This window comes from Rhinolophus sinicus, chromosome 18 (assembly GCF_057876585.1).
Source record: "Rhinolophus sinicus isolate RSI-liver-muscle chromosome 18, RSI-T2T, whole genome shotgun sequence".
Lineage (NCBI taxonomy): Eukaryota > Metazoa > Chordata > Mammalia > Chiroptera > Rhinolophidae > Rhinolophus > Rhinolophus sinicus.
Window position 1 is genome coordinate 756,880 of NC_142518.1, and position 9,200 is coordinate 766,079.

General features: G+C 57.5%; 1 protein-coding gene across 3 annotated transcripts in view; it reads right to left on the reverse strand.

Annotated features, from left to right (window-relative positions):
• Nucleotides 1–2,952, reverse strand: part of P2RY8 (P2Y receptor family member 8) — a 34,252-nt gene extending 31,300 nt beyond the window's left edge. The window contains exons 1-2 of one of the 3 annotated variants that reach the window (XR_012493371.2): nt 2,080–2,952; nt 192–422 (exon numbers count right to left, since the gene is read on the reverse strand). The gene's annotated coding sequence lies outside the window, so the exon portion shown is untranslated. Of the gene's footprint in view, nt 1–191; nt 423–2,079 lie in introns of those variants that run through there. The other 2 variants (XM_019719378.3, XM_019719379.3) reach the window with 2 other exon arrangements.
• Between the last annotated feature and the right edge of the window lie 6,248 nt (nt 2,953–9,200).

Sequence of the window (9,200 nt, forward strand, 5' to 3'; positions counted from 1 at the left end):
GGAAGTAGGAGCGGCCATCAGATGGCAGCTGCTCTGCTTCCCTCTCTGACTTTGTCAGATCGAGACACAGCCCCTCATTCAGTGGCATCCGCTGCATTCACCACATTGTGCAACCACCAGCTGTGTGGGGTTCTAGAACATTCCCCCCCACACACACGGACGGGTCTTTAGCTTTAAATACGGTCGTCAGACACAACACTCAGAATCCTCAGGCATGAAGTGATGATGGTGATAATGTAATAATAGCAGGAACAGGAGCAGGCAGTGTAGACCACTGACTGGGGGCGGGGGGTGACCTTGCATGTGTCGCTTCGTCTCTCTGTGCCTCAGTTCCCCACGTATGATGTGATGCCAGCGACTTCCTCACAGGGCCATCGTGACCATTCTGACTCATCTGAGTTACGCACCCAGAACCTGCAATCCTGAATGGTTTGGGATGAGCCCCCCAATCAGAATGACATTTATCAGGCACTTACTCTCCACGAACAACACCCATCCATCCATCCATCCATGCATCTGTCAATCATGTATCATATCCATCCATCCACCCATCCATCTGTTAATCATCTACCCATCCATCCATCCATCCATCCATCCATCCATCCATCCATCCATCCGTCAATCATGTATCATATCCATCCATCCATCCATCCATCCATGCATCTGTCAATCATGTATCATATCCATCCATCCACCCCTCCACCCCTCCATCTACCCATCCATCCATCCATCCATCCATCCATCCATGCATCTGTCAATCATGTATCATATCCATCCATCCACCCATCCACCCATCCATCCATCCATCCATCCATCCATCCATCCATCCATCCATCCATCTGTCAATCATGTATCATATCCATCCATCCACCCATCCACCCATCTATCCATCTATCTGTCAATCATCTATCCATCCACCCATCCTCACATCCATCTATCCATCTGTCAATCATCTATCATATCCATCCTCCATCCTCCACCGACCCACCCATCATCCATCCAGCAAGCCAGCCAACAGTTACAAGTGCTTGGTGATCCCTTGTGGTCTCATTTACAAAGTCACAGACACCGGCCCATCCTACCCCACACGCCTACCGCACAGGCATGAATGCCTGCCGGGCTGCCTGCCGGTTACTCCCTGTCTTCAGTGTAGGGGTGGTCTTGTGTATTAAACACCTGGCAATCCCAGGCCTCCAGCCACAGGCTTCCCATTTGTCTCCTGGGCAGGGGGTGGTCACTAGGATTTGGTGACCACGTCCTAGGTGGACATCACCCTCCCTGCACGACCTGTGGCCTTGGCGGTGCCCAAGGGGAAAGCATTCTTCCCGCATGCAAACGTCTTAAAAGGCAAAAAATGTATGGTGACATCCGGCCCACGGGCCTGATGCACATTGCAGCTGAAATGCACATTCCAGCTGCACCGCTGGGTTGTGAGCGGGGCAATGGGAGATGGTGCCACCTGGACCCAGTTCCTGCGTTTCCTGCATTAGAGCCCCGCTTCTGACCATGCATATGACAAGGACGGGGAAATACAACAAGCTGTCCTGTTTGAAAACAGAAGCACGCGCTCTGTCTGTGGTTCCTCCTCCCGGGACTGGGAGCCACACCAGTGCAGCTGGCCTGCCTGTGTGGCAGTGGGAATTCCCAGGCCGGCTCCCCAGGCAGCACGTGGCAGGGCTCGCCTCCTGCCCAGAGTCCTGGGGGACGGTTTTGAACATGTACCAAGAAGCCGCGCTCCTAGGTGACACCGCGTCCGTGAGCCACCTGAGGTGTCCGGTGCTCAGCGGCCCCCTTCGTGGCGTAGAACCCTAGCAGCCCGCCCACCGCCCCCTTCCCGGGGCGTCTGGCTGAATGGGCTTTGAAGGGCAGTGGTTTTATTGTCCAGCTGACTGGCTGGCAAAGCCTTTCTGGAGGTTTTCCTTGTTCCGTCTACACCACAGACAGGAGGGTGCTTGTTTGTTCCTGGCACTGCCCGTTTATCCCACCTTTGCACCTTAGGACCCTTCCTGGACACCCCCCCAGACACACACACACCCTGTTCCTGACCGTGCACTTAAGCAGAAGGGGCAGAGAACCCACCTGGAGCAGCAGCCGGAGCGCGCGCAGACCACAGAGTCAGGGGGCAGCGTGCAGCCGAGCCTCAGAGCCCGCTCTCAGGATGCCAGCTGTCATTCCGCACGCACAGCCCTCCTGTGCACAGGGCTCCGCGTTAGCCTGGGTTCCCACGCACGGCAGCAGTCCCAGCGGCCGTCGGGTGCCTCCTGCACGTTGCAGAGGTGGCATGGTGCCCTCACCAAATGCGAATTCTCTGAGGTCCTCCTCGGAGGTCACGGCCCGCGGTGCAGAAGCAGGGCAAGCACAAAGGAAACCCGCGTTGACGTTTCCTGTATAAATAACGTGCATGTGCCAGCGTGGAGGGCCCAACCCTGAGGGCCCCCGCCTGCTCTCTGGCGCCTGCCGCCTCAGGACGACTGTCAGGCGGCTGCAGGGAGACGCTCCTGGCCAGGGCGACGGACGTGTCCCGGACGTCACAGCAGCCGGGACACTGAAGTTCCACTCCCAGGCACGACCAATTCCTGTTTTGATTTTTCTCTATTATTAAAAAAAAAGTAAAAGAAGAACGTTCTAAGAACATATTTCCTTTCCTGTTCTAAAGCTGTGCACATTGCGACATCTTTTGGTCTGCAGCCGGAAGGTGACACGCTGCAGGCCAGAGGCATAGATGCTGTGTGTATGTGTCACCCGTCTGTCAATCACGTGTGCATTCTATATACTGTGTACACGTGTATCCATCCGTCTATCATTTATACTGATCTACATCTATTTATTATCTGTAATTCGTCTGCATCTGTCTGCGTATAATCTGTTCTTCTACTTAGGTGTATCTATCGATTTATATTTACCTGTGTATCATCTGTCTGCCATCCATCTATTGATCTCTCCATCCATCCATCTGCCTATCGTGTATTTATCTGTCCATCCATCCATCCATCCATCCATCCATCCATCCATCCACCATCCATCACCTACCTATATCTATCATCCATCCCCCCATCTATTTACATCTATCCCGCTTGCACAGTCCATGGAGCTCCTATGTTGGAAGTTGCCAGCTAATGCTCACCTTCTGGGGGATCCTAGGGCTTGGAACTCCAACATAAGAAGGGAGGCAGCCTACAATTCTGCCCGTCACACATGATAGTTCAAATGATTCGTGTCTTGAGTTAGCACAGGATCTGCATTTTCAGAAGCACTTTTTCCTGGTCAGGGCTGAAGAATCAAGGCCATTCTGGGGTGGGTGGGGACACAGGTCCACCCGTAATGGGGCCACTCAGTCACTTGAAGGCAGGTACAGGATGGCTAGGCTGAACATGGGGATTGGTCTCTGGTGGCTGATTTCAGAAACGCCTTATGAGGGAGGCCCCCTTCCAGAGGGCTCACGCTTGAGGGGTCAGCATGGTGTCTTGTGCTGAAATGGGGCGTCCCCGTGGCCAGGGCACCGTGTGTGAGAAAGGGACCGTGTGGATTGGGAGTGCCCGGGCGTGGTCACAGGGCTGACGGGTCCCCACGGCGCAGCACCTCTGGCTGCATGTTCCGGGTCCCCGCTTGTCAGGACCCTCGCTGTCCTCAGTGAGGCAGCCCCCAGGCGGCCCTGCCACCATGGTTCCCAGCCAGGCTGGTTTCCCTCGTCACCTTCCTGATCCGTTCTCTCGTCTCTAAACACGCCAGGGGGCATTTACCTGTGGGCAGTGCCCCGCGGACGCAAAGGGGGCGGTTTCGAGTGGCCAGTGATAAAACTATTGTTCACAAAGAGTTAAAAGTGTATAAAATGACGGGGTGCATGCGTCTTTGCTGGGCCTTCTTAACCCAGCAGAGTCGTAAGGGGCTGAATGCATCGGGGACCCTGCAGTGGACCCGAGACCTGTGAGTGGTCGGCCGTGCAGCTGTCAGGCAGGGTTGCAACACTGTCCGTAAGGAGGAAGGTGGGAAATCCTTATGCTTTGAGGTCCATACAGTCTTTGTTGAGATGGCTGGACTCTGCGGCTATAATAAAAGCAGCCAGAGGTGATATGTGACTGAATGTGCACAGCAGCGTTTCGATAAAACTTTATTTACAAAAGCAAGTTGGGGGCCGATCCGGCCTACAGGCCTGGGTTTCCCCACCACTGCTCTGTGGCCCCAGGGAGGTGATTGGTCTCTGGTCGATCAGCGGGGACCCCACAGTTGCAGGCTGCACCCCAGGGTGGTGAGCTGGGCTGGTTCTGAGCCCCACGATGCCGTAAGTCATGCTGTGTATGTGGGGAAATGCAAACATCTCTGTCAGTGGGTCGTGGAGGTGTCCTGGGTCCCAGGGCCATGGCAGGATTACTCTCGGCTACTCAGGAAGTTGCTGGGCAGGGGCCCGGGTAGGCGCCGCATTTCTGTTGTGTGGAGCTGGCTCTGAGGAGGGGAGGGAATCCCTGGGCACTGGGGACACAGAGCTGCAGGTGGCAGGTGACAGGGAGGATGGAAGGAGACGTCCCGGCCCTGCCATCTGCCCTCAGAAGCCAGCCTTGGGCTCCAGAGCATCCTGTCACGTGTGCTGTGGACACACGGGGCCTCAGACTGCTGACCGCTCACCCAGACGCTGACTGACGGACACAGGGCAGGTGTCCGGGGCTGAGGTCTGGCTGGGAGCCGCTGCACCCCAAGCCTGAGCCTTTCAATGCCAGGGGTCCCCTCTTCCAGGTCTGTGTCACCCCCACCAGCTCGTCATTGTCACCTCCACAGGTGGTCATGTTTGCCCGTGACTCTGCTTAGTCCGTAGCCAGCAGCACGCCCACCAGAGCAGGGGCGCTCCCCACCCATCCCGTCCGTCCCCTGGAACCTGCACCTCCTGGAAGGGCTCTGGCGACGCTTGTCATACGAGGGCTCATGGAGGCGGCCTCTGTGGGCTGGGCGGGCGGGCGGGCGGGCGTAGGAGGGAACGTGCGCTTCTGCGGGAGGCAGTTACCGGCTGGGAGGTGGAGGGCAGCTGGGATGCAGGGCCCTGGAGCTGATGGGCTCGGGGCGTCTCCTGGGGCGTCGGAGCTTGTGCTGACGAGCCCAGGGCAGTCACTGATCGGGGGCGTAAGGAAACCCAGGGGAACAGGCAGAGACCCGGTCCCTCCTAGCGGGCGAGGTCCTCGGTGGTCGGGCATCGCATCCCGGTGCCACCTGGACGTGGACAATGGCGCTGGGCGATGAGCGGGGTTCTTCATATCCAGAGGCGGGACTCACCCAGCGCTGGGCAAGCATGTCTCTTTCTTCTGCGCAAACAGCGATGCTTGCTTAACAAGGGTTTGGGCAGCAACTCACGAAGCGGTGGCTTAAACCACAAGGAGGTTATTATTTTCTTTACTTAATAAGAAACCCAGAGACGAGCCCGCGGGGTGGGGTTGACAGCTGCATGACGTCATCAAGGAGCCCTCTCTTTTCTCTTTTTCTCAGCCTGTTCTGCTCTGCCTTCCTCACCTCTGTGCCTCCGTAATTCTTGTTAGAATTTCAGATACTGCTATTTTTTATTTTTATTAGTTTTTTTATTTTTCAATGACAATTGACATACAATATTATATTCCAGGCGCACAGCATAGTGGTTACACATTTATAAAACTTACGAAGTGGTCACTCCAATAAGTCTAGTCCCCACGTGGTGCCCTACAAACTTATTACAATGTTATGGACTATATTCCCTGTGCTGTCTTCTATAAATCAACAAACAACAAGTGCTGGCGAAGATGTGGAGAAAAGGGAACCCTCGTGTACTGTGGGTGGGGTTGCAGATTGGGGCAACCACTATGGAGGGTCCTCAAAAAATTAAAAATAGAACTACCTTATGACCCAGCAACTCCACGTCTGGGTATTTATCCGAAGAAATCCAAAACACTCATTTAAAAAGATATGTAGACCCGTCTCTTTTTATGTTTCTCCACCACCCTCATTAGTATCTTAGCGTCCTGACCTTTGTTGCCTCATGGCCCAGAGTGGTTGCCAAGGCACCAGTCATCACATCTGCGTCTTGGGCAAGACAAGGAAAGGAGCTCTGCCAGCCCGCTCTCCTCTGAGCATGGCCTGTTGGCAGGAAAGCAGCATCTTTCTCAACACCCCTCCGCTGATTTACTCTTATACCACACTGGTCAGCAGCGGGTTCCCTAGCAATGTCCAGTGGCCAGGGACATTGGGAACCGCAGCGAGCAGCAGTGGTCGGACCTGGTATCCGTGGCCGGAACGGACACCGCACAGAAGGGACGCCCTGTTGGGACTGCCCCTGCTTCTCTGCGTCTGAATCGCCAGGAGGCAGCCTGGGCTGTGAGCTGCTGCCCTTCCATCACAGTCATGTGTCTTGGCGGCCAGTTGGAAGGGACAATAAAGATAATAATAGCAATTCCTGTGGTCAGAGCTCTCCGGCACTTCCTGGAATACTCAGTGTCGTCTGTCCCTGCTTGCAGCACCCTCAGCTCAGCTGACCGCTCCTCCTTGAGGCCGCAGGGGTGACCTGCAGTCACGCTGTGTCCTCTCGCTCAGCAGGACGACCTGTGGTTGCTTTGTGGGGCATAAGAGTTCTCGAGCGAAGGTGTGCTGGTGCCACAGACACGTCCTTGTCCCAACCCCTGGAGCCTGTGAACAGCCCGTATCTGGAAATGGCGGCTTTGCAAATGTGAGCAAGAGAGGGATGTGAGATGAGGTCGTCCTGGATCAGGGGGCCCTGAACCCAATGACAGTGTCCTCATCAGAGACAGAAGAGGAGGGACACAGACACAGAGGAGACGCCACGTGGAGACGGAGGCAGAGATGGGAGGGAGGCGGCCACCAGCCCAAGGACGCCTGGAGCCCCCAGGAGCTGGAAGGGGCAGGAGGGACCGTCCCCTGGCCCTGGGACACCTTGATGGCAGACTCCTGGTCTCCAGACCTGGGGGAGGATGGGTGTCTGTGGGTTTAACTCCCCAGTGGGGGGCACTTTGTCACAGCCGCCCAGGACACTCTCACATAGGGCTGCCCTGGGGTGCCATCTGGGCACGAGTTTCCGGGAGGTTTGCTCACCCCCCGGGCACCCACCCCCCCTCAGCCCCCCTGTGAGGAGGCTTCCTGGCCGCCCGTTCCTCAGAAGCAGAGGGTGAGACCCAGGCGGCCTGGAGACCAAGCAGGCTGCAGACGTGTGCACCTTCCGGATGGTTCCTGCCTGCGATGGCGCCTGCCACGCAGTGCGAGGGCCCAGCCACCTGGGAGGCGAGGCTGCTGAGGGGCACGGGGAGCACGGTGGGGCCGGCGCGCAGACTCAGTGCCTGGAGCGGCCCTGGCAGCTGGCCGAGTCTTGGCTCCCCTCCGTTGGCCCAGCTGTGAGGGATGGGGGTTCTTGACCCACGGGACCCCGATTCGGGCCGTCCGGCCAGGAGTCTGGCTACCTGTGTGAATCGGGGAGTGGGCGTGGACCGTGGGGCCAGGGGACAGGAGCTAAGGGTGAGCCCAGGGGGTGTTGGGGACAAGGGACTTCCCTTTCCCGTGCCTTGGTGAGTGTGTGTGCATTCAGGTGACATTCACACACTGTGCGTTACTAAAGGAGAATTCAGAGGCATTTAGCACGTTCACAATGTTGTAGTATTAGCATCACTCCCTTGTTCCAGAACATTCCATCCCCCGAGGAGACCCGTCCCCATGAGCTGTCATTCCCTCTCCCTCCCCCAGCCCCTGATAACAGGCACCCACTTCCTGTCTGTGGTGCAGCCTGTTCTGGACATTTCCCGTAAATGGAGTCACACGCTGGGTGGCCTTGTGTGTCTGGCGTCTGTCACTCCCTGAGCATCGTTTCTTCAGGGTCCCTGCGTGTGGTGGCGAGTGTCAGCGCCTCCTTCCTTTCCAGGTCTGAGTGACAGTCCAGTGTGTGGACAGACAGACCCTCTTGTGTGGACCCCTCTCCCAGCCCATGGGCGTTGCGGTTGTTTTCTGTCGTGAATGGCGCTGTAAGATGCATGTAGGAGTGTTTTGATTGAATATCTGTTTTCAGTCCTGCCGACCACATTCCCCGAAGTGAGGTTGCTGGGTCGTAGGGTAACCGCACGTGCCCCACTTTGAGGAACCGCCAGCTTCTTCTCCAAAGCGGCTGCACCAGTTGGCATCCCACCTGCCCTGCCTGGGTTTCTGACCCCTGCACACGCTCGCCCACGCTTCCTGCTTTGGCTCGACACCCCAGGACCAGCTGCCGTAGACGAGGTGCAGGCCCTGGGAGGTTGGGAGTCTCGGCTGGGAGGTAGAGGTCGTTGTCCGCCCCCCCCCCCCGTCACGCCCCTGGGGGGCCGTACAAGGACAGGTGGCACCAGTCCTGGGCCCATCAGCACGTGCCCGCTGCCGGCCTGCTGCTGTAGACTTGGTCCCTCTGGAGCCTTCCGCCTGGGGCATGTGCCCCTCCTGTCCTCAGCACACGGAGGTGACAAACCCTAGCCTCGGGTCCCTGTGGACCCTCCGTGGTGTCGCGGCTTGCTGTGGGGACCCTGCCGACCTCACATGCTCCCAGGTTCAGGGCGGGTGCATTTCACCCTTGGCACGTTCCATGTTTGCGAATACGCAGATTTGTGACATGGATGCATGTCCCCCAAACCCAGCCTCGTGGCGGTTTCCCATCATGTGTGTCCCCAGCTGTGCTGTCACAACATGCCGCCGAGACTGCCGACAAGTGTCCCTTCGGCAGTTTCTGAGTGCCGTGTGTTTTTGCATGTTGGTGCTTTGGGGGGGGGGGTGATTTTGCCGTGTAGAATCCCCCGCAAACCACGGTGCTTGGTGCTGCCTGGTGCCTCGGAGCTGGAGAAGGCCACCGAACCACACAGCGTACGTGGGAAACTATGGAACACAAGGAGCCGATCACGCCACAGCTCCCTCCTGCAACGCGTGGGGTGAGGGAAGACGGTGTGCGCGGGCGGGCGAGAGAAACGGTCCATGTGTGAGCCCCTTCCTGGGCCCCAGAGGACTGAGCGTTTTCACACCCAGGCATGACACATTCACACCCAGTCCTGGGCAGACAGGTGTCAGTTCTCCGTGGGGCCCCGCTGTCCTCCGCCTGCTTTGTGGTGACCGGAGGGTGACATGGGGCCAGTCCAGCCCTGCTCCCTGAACCCCAAGCCCGTCCACCAGAGGCCTGTCCTGCAGGCAGAGAGGCTGCTGTGCCTGACACATGGGGGGGCTGGGAGGAC